This window comes from Lepisma saccharinum, chromosome 3 (assembly GCF_977018435.1).
Source record: "Lepisma saccharinum chromosome 3, izLepSacc3.1, whole genome shotgun sequence".
In the NCBI taxonomy this organism is placed as follows: Eukaryota; Metazoa; Arthropoda; class Insecta; order Zygentoma; family Lepismatidae; genus Lepisma; species Lepisma saccharinum.
Genome location: NC_139231.1, coordinates 102237960 through 102250465, shown reverse-complemented (window position 1 = coordinate 102250465; position 12506 = coordinate 102237960). Strand labels below are relative to the sequence as shown.

At 39.3% G+C, this 12506-nt stretch overlaps 1 protein-coding gene and 1 pseudogene across 5 annotated transcripts in view; both read left to right on the top strand.

Moving 5' to 3' along the window:
• Window positions 1-12506, top strand: part of Ten-a (Teneurin-a transmembrane protein) — an 884426-nt gene that overhangs the window by 336455 nt on the left and 535465 nt on the right. The gene's annotated exons all lie outside the window — the stretch shown is intronic.
• On the top strand, window positions 2904-4643 carry LOC145984866 (uncharacterized; annotated as a pseudogene).

The window sequence follows — 12506 nt, the reverse complement described above, 5'->3', positions numbered from 1 at the left end:
GTTGGGACTAAGAAACATGCAAATGTGTACATTTTTATTCTCTGTTGTGATGCGTATATTATATAAAATATAAATTAATTGTTTTGTTTAATATTATCCATTTCATAAACATTTGCTGGAGTGATGTCGCGTCGATAAAAAAGCGCAACATTGATCGAAACTAAACTCCCGTAAATTCAATGCCGAAAGTTTGAAATTCCCTTAAATTCATGGCCGAAAGTTGGTCACCCTATTTGGCAACAACCAGTATTACCTTCAGTTCAATATCACATTGTAAATCACAGCCCATGATTTGGAATCACAGCGAGAATCGAGTTCAATGGTCCTCAACCCATTTTGAAATTCATATCATATCACAATTAGCCTCTCACACACAAGGCTGTTTCAGCGAATTAATGAACACTGCATTAATTATAACGATTTCTAAATCGATGCGATGGTTCTCCTCTTAAAATATTAGAGATTGTGATCCAAGATCCTTTGTTTAGCCCGCCGAGGCTGGGTCGTAAGATTTTCGAACTTTGGTGGAAATTAAAAGTCCTGGCAGATCCAGGAATCAAAAGCCAAGAAAGAGGAACTGGAGGAGAATTCCCATTGTTATTCTGGCTGCGTTACAGCTGGCAGCGTCTCGTTGACCTGAAATTGATAAATTGATGCAGTTCCAGGGTGCACTGCAATAGGGGAGGCTTCCACCCTCACAGTTCCTTTTGAGGGCAAGGTTGGTCACAATTCAACGTGCAGTTAAGGAGGAGAATTAGTTGGATAATCAACAACCGGTTCGGAAAGATATAATATCCAGGATCACACTCGCGAATGTATATATGTGGTGGTAAAGTTACCCACTTCATATTGTTGCAAGCTATGAAGGCTCCTAGTAGGGGTGTGGAAGCAAAGGTTCCACACATTCACGATCTCGGCCATAGTTGCAGTGATGTGATCAGCACCCCACGCTCTAGTCTTTACCAGGTCGGGAAAAGGTTAAAAATGGTAAAGTTCCCCGTGCATATAGCACCGTGCTATGAAGGAACATTTTCGATATCGACAATTTTTTTAAGGTGAGGTGGTCAGCACCGCGCTCATCCCACCTTACAGCTCAGGATTGCTCCCAAGTTCATTGATTTGAGGCCGTAAACATTCTGACCTTAGATTACCCACTTCGGGAAGCGAACCCGGGTCTCCCGCGTGGTAGTCAGACGCCCCACCGACTAGACAACCCCGGCTTTACAGGATGGGTGCACTCCAGAATCCCAACGGAGAATATGTACTGCAAGAATAGAACCTGGCTCCCTGCTTGAAGGGCAAAGCCATGCCAGTTTGTTCTCGTTTGATCAGTTAAGTAATTACCTGGGATGAATTACCTGCCTATAATGAGTGATCTGGAAAGGCGTCCTGGTAACTGCAGTCTTGCAGGACCTTGCGCCTCGATCCATGACAAGCAAATCCTCTGTGGTGTCGTGTTGTCGTGTGTTTGTTTTTGAGTGTCCTGACTGCCCCGGATTTTAACTACGATTCTTGTTAAGGAATCTTGACTGTGTCCGTTTTAAAAATTGCATGAAAAAGTTTTTAGAGATGTATTTTCATTTCTTATTAGGACCTTTGTCCTCAGTTTGTTTTAGTTAAAGGGGTTATCCCTGCATTGTATGACGCGCCAAAATAGCTTGTGTGCTGATGTGTCCATAATACAAAAGTAAATCAAATAATCAGAAAGAAACTATAGCTCCATGAGGTAATGTGGTTGGCACACCGCGTTACCACGTCAGTGGTCCAGCATGGACATGGGTCTTCTTTGTGTGTCCTTTCATCAGTTTCATCATATCATCACTCATCTTCATCTTCGTGATTAGCCAAAAGTGACAGAAATGCAAAGTAAAATATATCAAATGAATCAATCAATCAATCAATGAAGTAATGTCAATGAAGTCGAGAAATATTTTCTGACCTGAACACCTATGGTATTCTACAAGAACTACAAAGGCCACTTGTTCAATTAAGATTCATACAGACAACATTTGTTCCCCAAATCAAGGTGGAATGAAATTGTCTACGGCAAATTATGATCTGCCATAGGAAGTGCTTTCTATCTTTGTATCATATCAGTCTGTTTGACCTTCATGGCGAGTATAGCAGCATGTGCTGATTCAAACGTTGGCTGGAATGTGTCCAAGATTATCACACGTATCAACGGGTGCTTTCACGGCATTAACAATGCTTGGGAAGCAGTTGTTGCCGCTTTGTGTGATGACCCGCCACTTCAAGGTTGAAAAGACTTCTGGATTGCGCGTGATGTTTCTGTACTGCTAAGGGTTGTGGAATTGCGCTCTGGGTTTTCGGCACTTTCTGTTATCCTCGCTGAGGTTTACACTTGGGTTTACTCGGCGAATAGAAAGGTGATGCTGGGATGATAAATTTAAGGAAGGCCTCATACGTTTCCTTCTTTTTTCAGTCAATAATAAAGCATTGCCGCCCATGAAAAAAATCCGAAGTGGACAGGTCGAGGGGGATCGTTGAAATCGAAAAGTTGTGTTTTCGGGTGAGATACGTTGATGGTTGACGCCATGTTAACTATTTATGAAGAAGAGAAAAGAAGCCACGAAAGAAACAATAGGAAATGAAGAAAGGAAGAGCAATAAAAGAAGGGAGATGCAGAGAAATTTAGAAGACGTGTACACAAACTGAGAAAGAGAGAGAGTGAAGAAGAAAAATATGAAGCAAAAGAGACAACAGACAGAGAAGCGTGTCGCGCGTGAGAAAGAGGCAGAGAGAAATAAACAAGCAAAGCGACAAGAATGGAAATTAAGGAACAAGAGGTAGATAGATAGATAGAGAGAGAGAGAGAGAGGAGGTGGAGAAGAAAATTGAGGAAATAAGAGAGAGAGAAAGAGAGAGGGGAGGGAAGAAGAAAAATAAAGAAGCAAGAGAGAGAGAGAGAGAGAGAAAGAGACATAAAGCAAGAGAGAGTAAGGTAGAGAGAAGTAGAGAGAAAGAACGAAAAGGAGAAGAATGAAAAAGTAAAGAAGCAAGAGAGAGTAAGGGGGAGAGAAGTATAGAGGAAGAGAGAAAGGAGGAGAATAAGAAATATAAAGAAGCAAGATAGAGTAAGGCAGAGAGAAGTAGAGAGGAATATAGAAAAGGAGGAGAATAAGAAATATATAGAAGCAACAGAGAGTAAGGGAGAGAGAAGTAGAGAGGAAGAAAGAAAAGAAGGAGAATAAGAAATATATAAAAGCAACAGAGAGTAAGGGAGAGAGAAGTATAGAGGAAGAAAGAAAAGAGGAAGGAAAATAAAGAAGCAAGAAAGAGTAAGGGAGAGAGAAGTAGTGAGGAAGGAAGAAAAGGAGGAGAATATGAAAAATAAAGAAGAGAGTAAGGGAGATAGAAGTAGAGATGAAGAAAGAATAAGAACAATAAAGAAGCAAGAGAGAATAAGGGAGAGAGAAAGAAAGAAAAGGAGGAGAATAAGAAAAATAAAAAAACAAGAGAGAGTAAGGGAGAAAGAAGTAGAGAGGAAGAAAGAAAAGAAGGAGAATAAGAAAAATAAAGAAGCAAAAGAGAGGAAGATAGAAAAGAGTATGAGAAATAAAGAAGCAAGAAAGAGTATGGGAGAGAGAAAGAAAGAAAAGGAGGAGAATAAGAAAAAAGAAGCTAGAGAGAGTAAGAGAGGAAGAGAAATAAAGAAGCAAGAGAGAGTAAGGGAGAGAGAATTAGAGAGGAAGAAAGAAAAGAAGGAGAATAAGAAAAATAAAGAATCAAGAGAGAGTAAGGGAGAGAGAAAGAAAGAAAAGGAGGAGAATAAGAAGAATAAAGAAGTAAGGTGATACACGAGACATAGAGATAGAGAAGCAGACACGTATGCGCGCCTGATAGAGAATAGTTAGGGAAATGGAATATAAAATATACTAGGAAAAAAGGAAGAAGATGAGAGATAGTAAGCGTGAACAAATAAATAATTAGACTGAGAAAATAAATATAGGAAGAGGATACATTAAAAGAAAACAGAATAGAGATATCAATAAAATATAGAACGAAAGAATTAGTAATTCGTTATTTTTTCCATATACTTGATGGTCAAATGTCCCCATAACCCTCCCTGAAGACACCAATGATTAAAACTCAACTATAAAATTACTGTCTCAATTTTTGGATGTACACACAAACTCTTACGTGACCAAGAACGTCGACTCACGATATAGCGAGTCCCGAGTTCAAACCTCTGCCTAGGCATAGTCGTTAGTGTGTGGGTGTCCCATCATTTTATCTGATCATCATAGCTCATTCTCTTTGTCGCGATTAGTCTGAAGAGGCAGTAACACAACTGAATTCCTTGCCGTTTTCATTTTACATTGCTCTCACTGTTTCTCAACTAGATTCGAAATGGACGAAATTTATATCTTTTTCGAGAGTTGAAGGTCGTGGCAGGTTGCTGGCAACAAGGGTCTACAGAGTTGATTATTATGTAGCGGTTCAGGGAACCACTGCAACAATTATGACTACTGCCTGCTTGTCTCTAATTATCTGCAAATGTCTTCGATTACTCTATCGATTCGTTTAGCTCCTTCATTTTTGACTGAAATTTTAAAAATCGTAAGAAAAGATTCATTATTTCTACTACGTGTCTAAACTTGTTCTCAGGTCTCAACTTCTAAAAAACTTCCAAAACTCACCTGTGCCTTGACCTCACAGTCAGTCAGGATCAGGGGCTACACGGATTTATTGCAACCCCTTATATTTAAGGATCGTGCATAGTATCCCCTAAACAATCATTCCATATTGTACCTCCTCAAAATTTTTCAAGTGCAAATAGTTGGAGCAGATTTTAGAAATATGAAATACAATTTTTCGCACATACATATTACCTTTAAAAGCAAATAATTCGCATTAGGAAATGTAATTCAAATAAAAAATAATTCTTGCATATTTTCAATATAGTCAGTTTTGTGCAAGAGATTTCTACAAATTTTAAAATTTCCGAGACGTCCGAAGCTAGAGGACTAGTTCTTAGCTCATTTGAAAGGTAAAAAAATTGAAAAGTTAAATGAACCTAGAACACAGTCTACCTTCAATTTGTTCCAAGGCTACCCATTGGTGTATGCAGGATTTTTTTTTCTGGAGAGGCTGGAATTGTAAAGGTTTATAGTACATAGCTTCTTTTTAGGGGAACGAATAAGGCATTTCGTATATTTAGAAATTTCCACTCTCAAAAATGGCAATCCGGGTCATTTAAGGGGGCCGTGGATTGCATTTACCACTCCGGTTTTTTCCGAGTTCTCACTGCTTTTATTTGAAAATGTTGCTTTTCTCGAAATTTAGAATGGGGCTGTAGCCCCTGCGTAAGCTAGACGTTATTTTCAAAAATGGCAACTTTCAAAATTTAGAAAAACAATTATTAGAAGAACAGAGATTGAGCACTGTTATATAGACTGAATTGCTTCATTTTACCTGTATTTTCTGCCACTTTTAGCAATTCGCGAAGACTTAAATACAAATTTTGTCAATTTGTTTTTTTTACCATTTCTATTAATTCTGGTAAATGTACAGCTGAATAAATATTTCAGCGAGTGACTCTCGAATCAAGGTTTTGTCACTTCCAGGATATTCCATTATCAAATTCCCACACCCTTCCGCAGTGCAACTCTAAATTTAATAAATTTGCTATTAACAGTATATTAAGAAGATAAAGTCAAATCCTCTTATCCAGAAAGTAGCCAGAACTTCAAGGGAACTTTCAATCATAAAATGCCCAAGCACTTACTATAATGTTGTTACAAAAATGCCCTCCTCCCACTCCTGGCTTGGGCTTGTGATTAATTATGTTGTTTTTGAAAGAGGTTTCCTCCATTTTCTTCCCGGAGTCTGTTCGATACCTTTTGCCAAGAAAATACCTTTTACGCTAATTGCTGTAATCCAATCTCCACCGCCCCTTTTGCCCCGGGCTTACCACGGCTCCTTTGATGAATGGTCCTGACGTAAAGCGATGCCCTAACAGGGTATTTCTTTTGCAGTTGTTAAATTTCCTCCTTGCCGCGAAAGCCAGAAAAAATGCCTGACACAATTCTGGCGTTCTGAATGTTATGTTCGGAAACGTGCATGCAATAATTTTAGTTGCACCCTTCAAATAAACATGAGCACACTGATTGGCACTGCTTCCTATGGAAATACTGCGTATATTTTTTGTAATTTTTCTTCTTTTGGCTATTTGCAACCATGAGGATATTGATAATTAGATGAATGATGGGATGGAGATACACTCACCCATTTTTATGGTAGGACTCCAATCCAAAAACTTCGTTGGGAAGACCTTGAGTCAACTACTCAACCCACTCGTTAAACGAGGCAAAGTGGAGTATGTATGTATGTATATATATGTATATATATATATACATACATACTTAAATGTGTGTGTGTATGTAAAAATGGACCATTCAATTTTGGAACAAGCTAGGTCAGTGGTTCCCAAAGTGTGCGCTGCTGCGCCCTGGAATGCTTATTTAGTACTTTATACCTGTAAAATGTTTCTGAATTTGAAATATGTGTTTATTTTTTAACCTAAGGCAAGTAACCTAACCACACTAACTGAGCGTTGTAAGTGTTGGATAGGCCTACATTCTGACTTCGGCGCCGCGGAATGATCTTGAGGGCGCCGCGAAAAGAAAAAAACTTGGGAACCTTTGGGCTAGGTTATATAGTTCTCAATTCATAAAGTAAGATTTGATTGTACTGACAATAAAGAAGCAATCTTCACATTTCTTTTATTTTTTAAAAAATTAATGGCTATTATAAAAATAGCTTTAATAGGATTTCAAAACAAGTACAATTTAGAACACATACAGTTCTAGGCCTCATTCCATCGTTTTTGGAACTATTTTAACCGATGAATAAATTCTCTCCGGCTATTGACCAAGTCAGTTCTGGAACAGTTTCCAAAATTTTGAGAGCTAACGTCACTCTCATCTTCAGGGTAGAATTTCTATTATAACCGGTCACTTCCATATAAACTTTCCCAAGATAACAGAATATGTGAGGTCACGATGTAATGTAATAGGTTCACGGTGATTTGAGTTATTTTGGACAGGGAGATCATGTAGACAAAATAAACCTTTTGCGTTTAGCTACTAAAAACTAGATTCTTTGAATCTCGCACATGTGAAGTTATTTGAGGAGGAGGGTACAAGGAGTACATTGGCGGTCAATGAATTTGGGGAAGGGGGTTACTGCTCCTCTAAAAAAAATCGCTGGTACAGTTTACCCCTGTATCCCCGTCACGTATAAGAAAAACTAAGCTAAAATATGACAAAGTATTGCAATTATGATCTCAGAATGGAGCCATGTCGCTTTTTCTCTTATGTACTTACTTATACTGAAACGAAGCACAATTCCAAAATATTATCCCCTGTTGTAGAAATTCGGAATAATGCTGTCTTTTTCAACGAATACTAACGTGTATTCTTATGACGACGTTTAACGTATCTTATCAACTGTTAGTTGATGAATAATAACCGCTATTCTTGCAGTATCAGCTTTAAAATTGTTGAGAAAATAAAAACAGTAAAGTTTCTTAATTTTCGTCACATGTGTATTATGCTTTATTCTTTAGTATTTTCTTTACACTTACATGAAACAGAATTACTAAATTTAAAAGTCTATCTGATCCTTTGTATGGCATGTATCATGCATCAACAGGCAGTACAACAATTGCACCTCATTTGTTAAATTGGATCAGCCTCCCCGCCACAAGAGGTCGTTAATTCGGTACTGATATGTGCGGCCATTGTTGAACAGCTTAGCCTTTCATGATTGTCTTTGTGGAGTTGATTTCATATCCTACTGTTTGCTTCCAATAGATAAACAAATTCCTCAACTGCTTTTTTTTTTTATTTATATAAGAAAAGTGTCGAGGTACAACATTGAAGAATGATCGCCACATTATATTGGATAAGTCTTAAGGCAATGTTTGCAGAACAGGGAACGTGCTTAGCGGTCAACGTGTGTTATTAAGCCGAGGCCTGTGGAATATCTGAGCTGAACAGCAATCTGATAAACGATTTGAAACACTTGGCTTGGGAAGCGGAAATTGGTAGACTGTTTTCAGTCTAGGGGCAAAGCTAGTGCAAATATTGGAACCAGGAAACAAATGCATGAATCGATGTAGTTATCCATTTTTGGTCATATTCCTCTCCACTCCAGTGTGTTTGTGTGTGTATGTGTGTGTGGAGGGGGGGGGGGTAACATATTTCTCTACTAACTCAGGAACCTTATATTTAAATACTAGGTAAGACATGCATGTTCCTCCATTTAACTGCAGCAATTCATAGTTCATCTTCATCGTCGCGATCAGTCTATGCGCGTAGAATAATGACGTTATGTAACCAAAGATGTAAATACAAATAAAAGATTGTTAAGTTCACTTTCACTTCAGATAGGCTACTCGGGACTGGACCTACGGTTCAAAGTGGGATCCGAATCACCACGCAGCCAGCCTTCGTGGACAGCGTAAGGCGCTACGAAACCAGAGGTCCCAGGTTCGAACCTTACTAAAGCATGCGTTTGTTGACAAAATTTCATCCTCATCGTCGCGATTAACCCAATGCATAAACAAGTGACGTAAAAATACTAACCGAAATAGAACCACTGGCTACAATGAGAATCGAACCTGGGACCCTTGATTACAAGGCGCCAGTGCAACCACTACGCAGTCGAGGAGATCCTACAAATAAATAAATACAAGTAAGTCTGCGATGTTAAGTTCAGCTTTATTGCCTGTCGTTACGATTAGCTTAGATGTGTACAGAAGCGACATAAAATAAAGCAAATTCCAATGAACGAGGCCCAGTCTAGTTCGCTGCACTTTTTGAACTTTGCACTCACGCGTCTAGTTGGTTACATAGTGCAACAGCTTCGTTGATTTGGTGTGCAAAGTTTGCACTACGTTCTGGAGCAGTGTGGTGTATGATCACGTGATAAGCGATAATCAAGCAAACTAACGTTGAAAGCAGCATACAGTCATTTGTTGTATCATCTGGACTTAAACACCGTTATTCTTGCGTGCATCGTCTGCTTGGTTGAACACCGTTGGTTTCCGTACGTCAGCCTGACACTGTGTTGCACGTGCACTACACCAGTGTTGCCACATGAAGGGAAATTTCCCATTTGAAGGGAAATTCGGACCGAAATATTAGACAAAAGGGAAAAGGGAATTTTGATGAAAAATATCAGAATTTCAGGAACATTTTAAGATTTCTGACTCTACATTATCACAGTTTATGTTGAGTTCCAGTTTCATTTTCACATTTTTATTTTTTCTGTTCCTTCTTATTTCTGCTATCTTAAATATAAGCCTGTATCTATTTATATTTATTTTAAGTTTATTGTACGTCGCTTTTCTTTATCTTCGGATAATTGTAACTATGATAATTAACCATTTAATGGATTCATGACCATGATTCAAACCTGGGACATCTGACCAGAAAGTAATGAAGATGACATGTATGTGAAAAAATTGTGTAATATTTCATATGAACATGGACCAACGAAAATTTTACTTCTACTAATTATTATTATTATTATTATTATTATATTTGTTTAGGTGAATGGAAAAAATTGTCCAAAAATGGAATTTTGCCCCTTGGAAAGGGAAATTGTGTCCTCAGAATGTGACAACACTGCACTACACCCACTTTCAAAACGTGTAGCGAACTGGGTTGATTGCTCGTCGCTTCGGTGCTGCCCCTTTGTCAACTTCATCCATTCCTTCTTCCTCCTGGTCACGGCTAGTCTAACGGAGCAGAAATGAAGAAAGAAATAAAGAAAATACAAAAATAAATACGAATTAATCTCTGATTGGTTTGCGAACAACTAGATGTCGGTGCTTACGGACATAGCTGACTCATTCAGTTCCTTCTGAAGAGCATGCCAGGTTGCTGAAGGCCGTGTTGTGCCTCGTAGCGGGCGAACTAGAAGTTTGTGGATGCGGTGTGGATGTCGTGTCGTTTGCGCCGAGGCTTCTTATCGGTTCATTTCCGCCGTAACATATGTCAAGACCATCCTTGGCTGGTTTTCCAACAATCCAGAGTGTCATCACCGCCGCGCGCACGTGTGTTTATGGCCACATAGTGCATAAAGTGGACTTAAAACATAAAATCAAACGTGTTTTTATGACGTTCCACAGCTGTGTTTACACTGAAATGTTAAACCTATCCACAGAGTCAAGTATGACTTTTCTTAACTTATTTCAAAAGACGTTACGCAGGATTACTTGTATCACTTTTATTCCAAAACACAAAATACATAAATCAGCGTCAGCCTATTAACTATTAATCATTTATCGCTAATCGTCAAAGAAACATTGTTAATACAGTGTTATTTTTGCAAACATTATATAAGTAATAGCTACGTATATATAAACACAATATTTCGATACACTTGCACAAGAACAGTACACACGTTATTTGAATTCTTGTAGGTATGCAAATTCTCGAAGGCATCCTCGAAGATCGCCTGAGCTTCTGTACTTCGAAAGAACACACTCAACACATTTGTCCATTTCGATGTATTGATATTTTCATATTCTCAGCCATCTTGTCGTCTCTTACAAGTCTCAGTTTTACAAAAATACTAATTTCCCAATGTAGATCCCTCGTATATACTTTCATCTTACATTCAATTACCAATCACCAATCACCAATCACCTGCAACTGTGCAACGTCATAAATACAGGTGCGCGCGGCGGTAATGACACTCCGGATTGTGGGAAAACCCACCAAGGAAGGTCTTGACATATGCTGCGGCGGAAATGAACCGATAAGTAGCCTCGGCTCAAATGACTCGGCGCAAGCGACACGGACTCTGTGGATGCACTTGCCAGTGCTGTCATCGAACGTACACAACTCTAACAGGCGTGTCTTTTGCTTGTCAAGATGGTTTGTCTATGTGCGTGTTCAAACATTTTGCTTTGGACTGGGATATTTTTATGTTCCATTGATCTTCATAAAGTTCCAGTGTACCAGTGTACGTAAAACGTTGATTCTTCGCTGGTACGATATTCAATGGTTGTTCATGACAAGGTAACGTACTGCTCTTTTTTCTTCATCATTTTACTCTGAACTTTGATCGGAAAATTCCTTAACTTGAAGTATCACCAAAGAAACAAATGAATAAGAATGTGGTGAAAAAGAAGAATATTTTGTGTGCATTGGGGTTGTAGTACAATAGTGTTTGACTGCAACTCTTGAGAACGCATTCGATGCTTCGTCGCCTTGTAATCAAGGGGTCCCGGGCTAGATACCCGGTGGAGGCACATAGTGGTTCGGATTCCACTTTAAACTGTAGGTCCAGTCCCGATTAGCCTTACTTACGTTTAGAATTCCTTCTAGAGCATTGACGTGAATTTTCGTGTAGTTTTCTTTCACTGTTGTCTAGATATTATCAATAGTTTAATAGACTTACGTAATCGCAAAACTATTGATAATATCTAGACAACAGTGAAAGACAACGAATCAGGGAAAAATGAGCTCTCGCAATAAAAGTGGGAAAAATGCGCCCTCCCAAGAGTAACCACATTAGAAAGTGGGAAAAATGCGCCCAGCACACAATTTAGCGAGTGGCAGGTAAGAAGCGAGCAAGAGAAGGTGACGAATCTATGTCTAAGCTCTACCAGGAAGAAATGGGTCCCTTGTTTAATCAAGGATTCGACCTCGTGGCGGAAGTTCCTGTGTACTCCAGCTTCAAACGCAGCATCAACTATGTGAGGAGGCAGGCACAAGGAGATCGTCGGGACCCGAATTCCAGACAGAACATCGTTTTATCTGAAGAAGACCTGAAAATGGGCGGCAGTTCAAGTTTCCTTTTGCTAGATGAAGGAGACGAGCAGAGAATCCTAGTTTTTTGTAGCAGGGAAATACTGCAGAATCACAATCAGTTCTTCATGGACGGGACTTTCAAATCGTGTAGCAAGCAGTTCGCCCAGCTCTATACAATCCACGCAGATCTCCCTCATTTCAAACTTCTCGACTTGTACCGTCAAGGGATGCTACTTCCACTTTAACCAGTGTCTGTGGCGCAAAGTTCAAGACGTTGGATTGGTACCGGACTACAAGAATGACGAAGAAGTAAGGCTTCATGTCCGCATGTGCAGCGCTCTGGCAATGATCCCCCGCGAGGACGTTGAAGATGGGTGGCTCCTAATCCATAGTACGCCAGTTGATGTGTGGCACTGTGGAGATGCAAAGCACCGAACGAACAATGCTATCGAAGGGTGGAACAATAAGCTGCAGGAGAAAGTTCGACTTCATCCCAAATTCTACACCCTTCTGAAGACGCTGAAGCAGGAAGCGGAATACAGCGGATACAAATATGACAGGGCTAGCATCGGTTTGGAAGGAACGAAGAGGAAACGAACGTACATAAAAGTGGATGAACAGATTAGCAAAATTTTACATACTTACAAAACAAGCACACCCAAGGACCTTACCTAGTGCCTGAGAAGTCTGGCGTACATCCAAAAAATGGAGCAA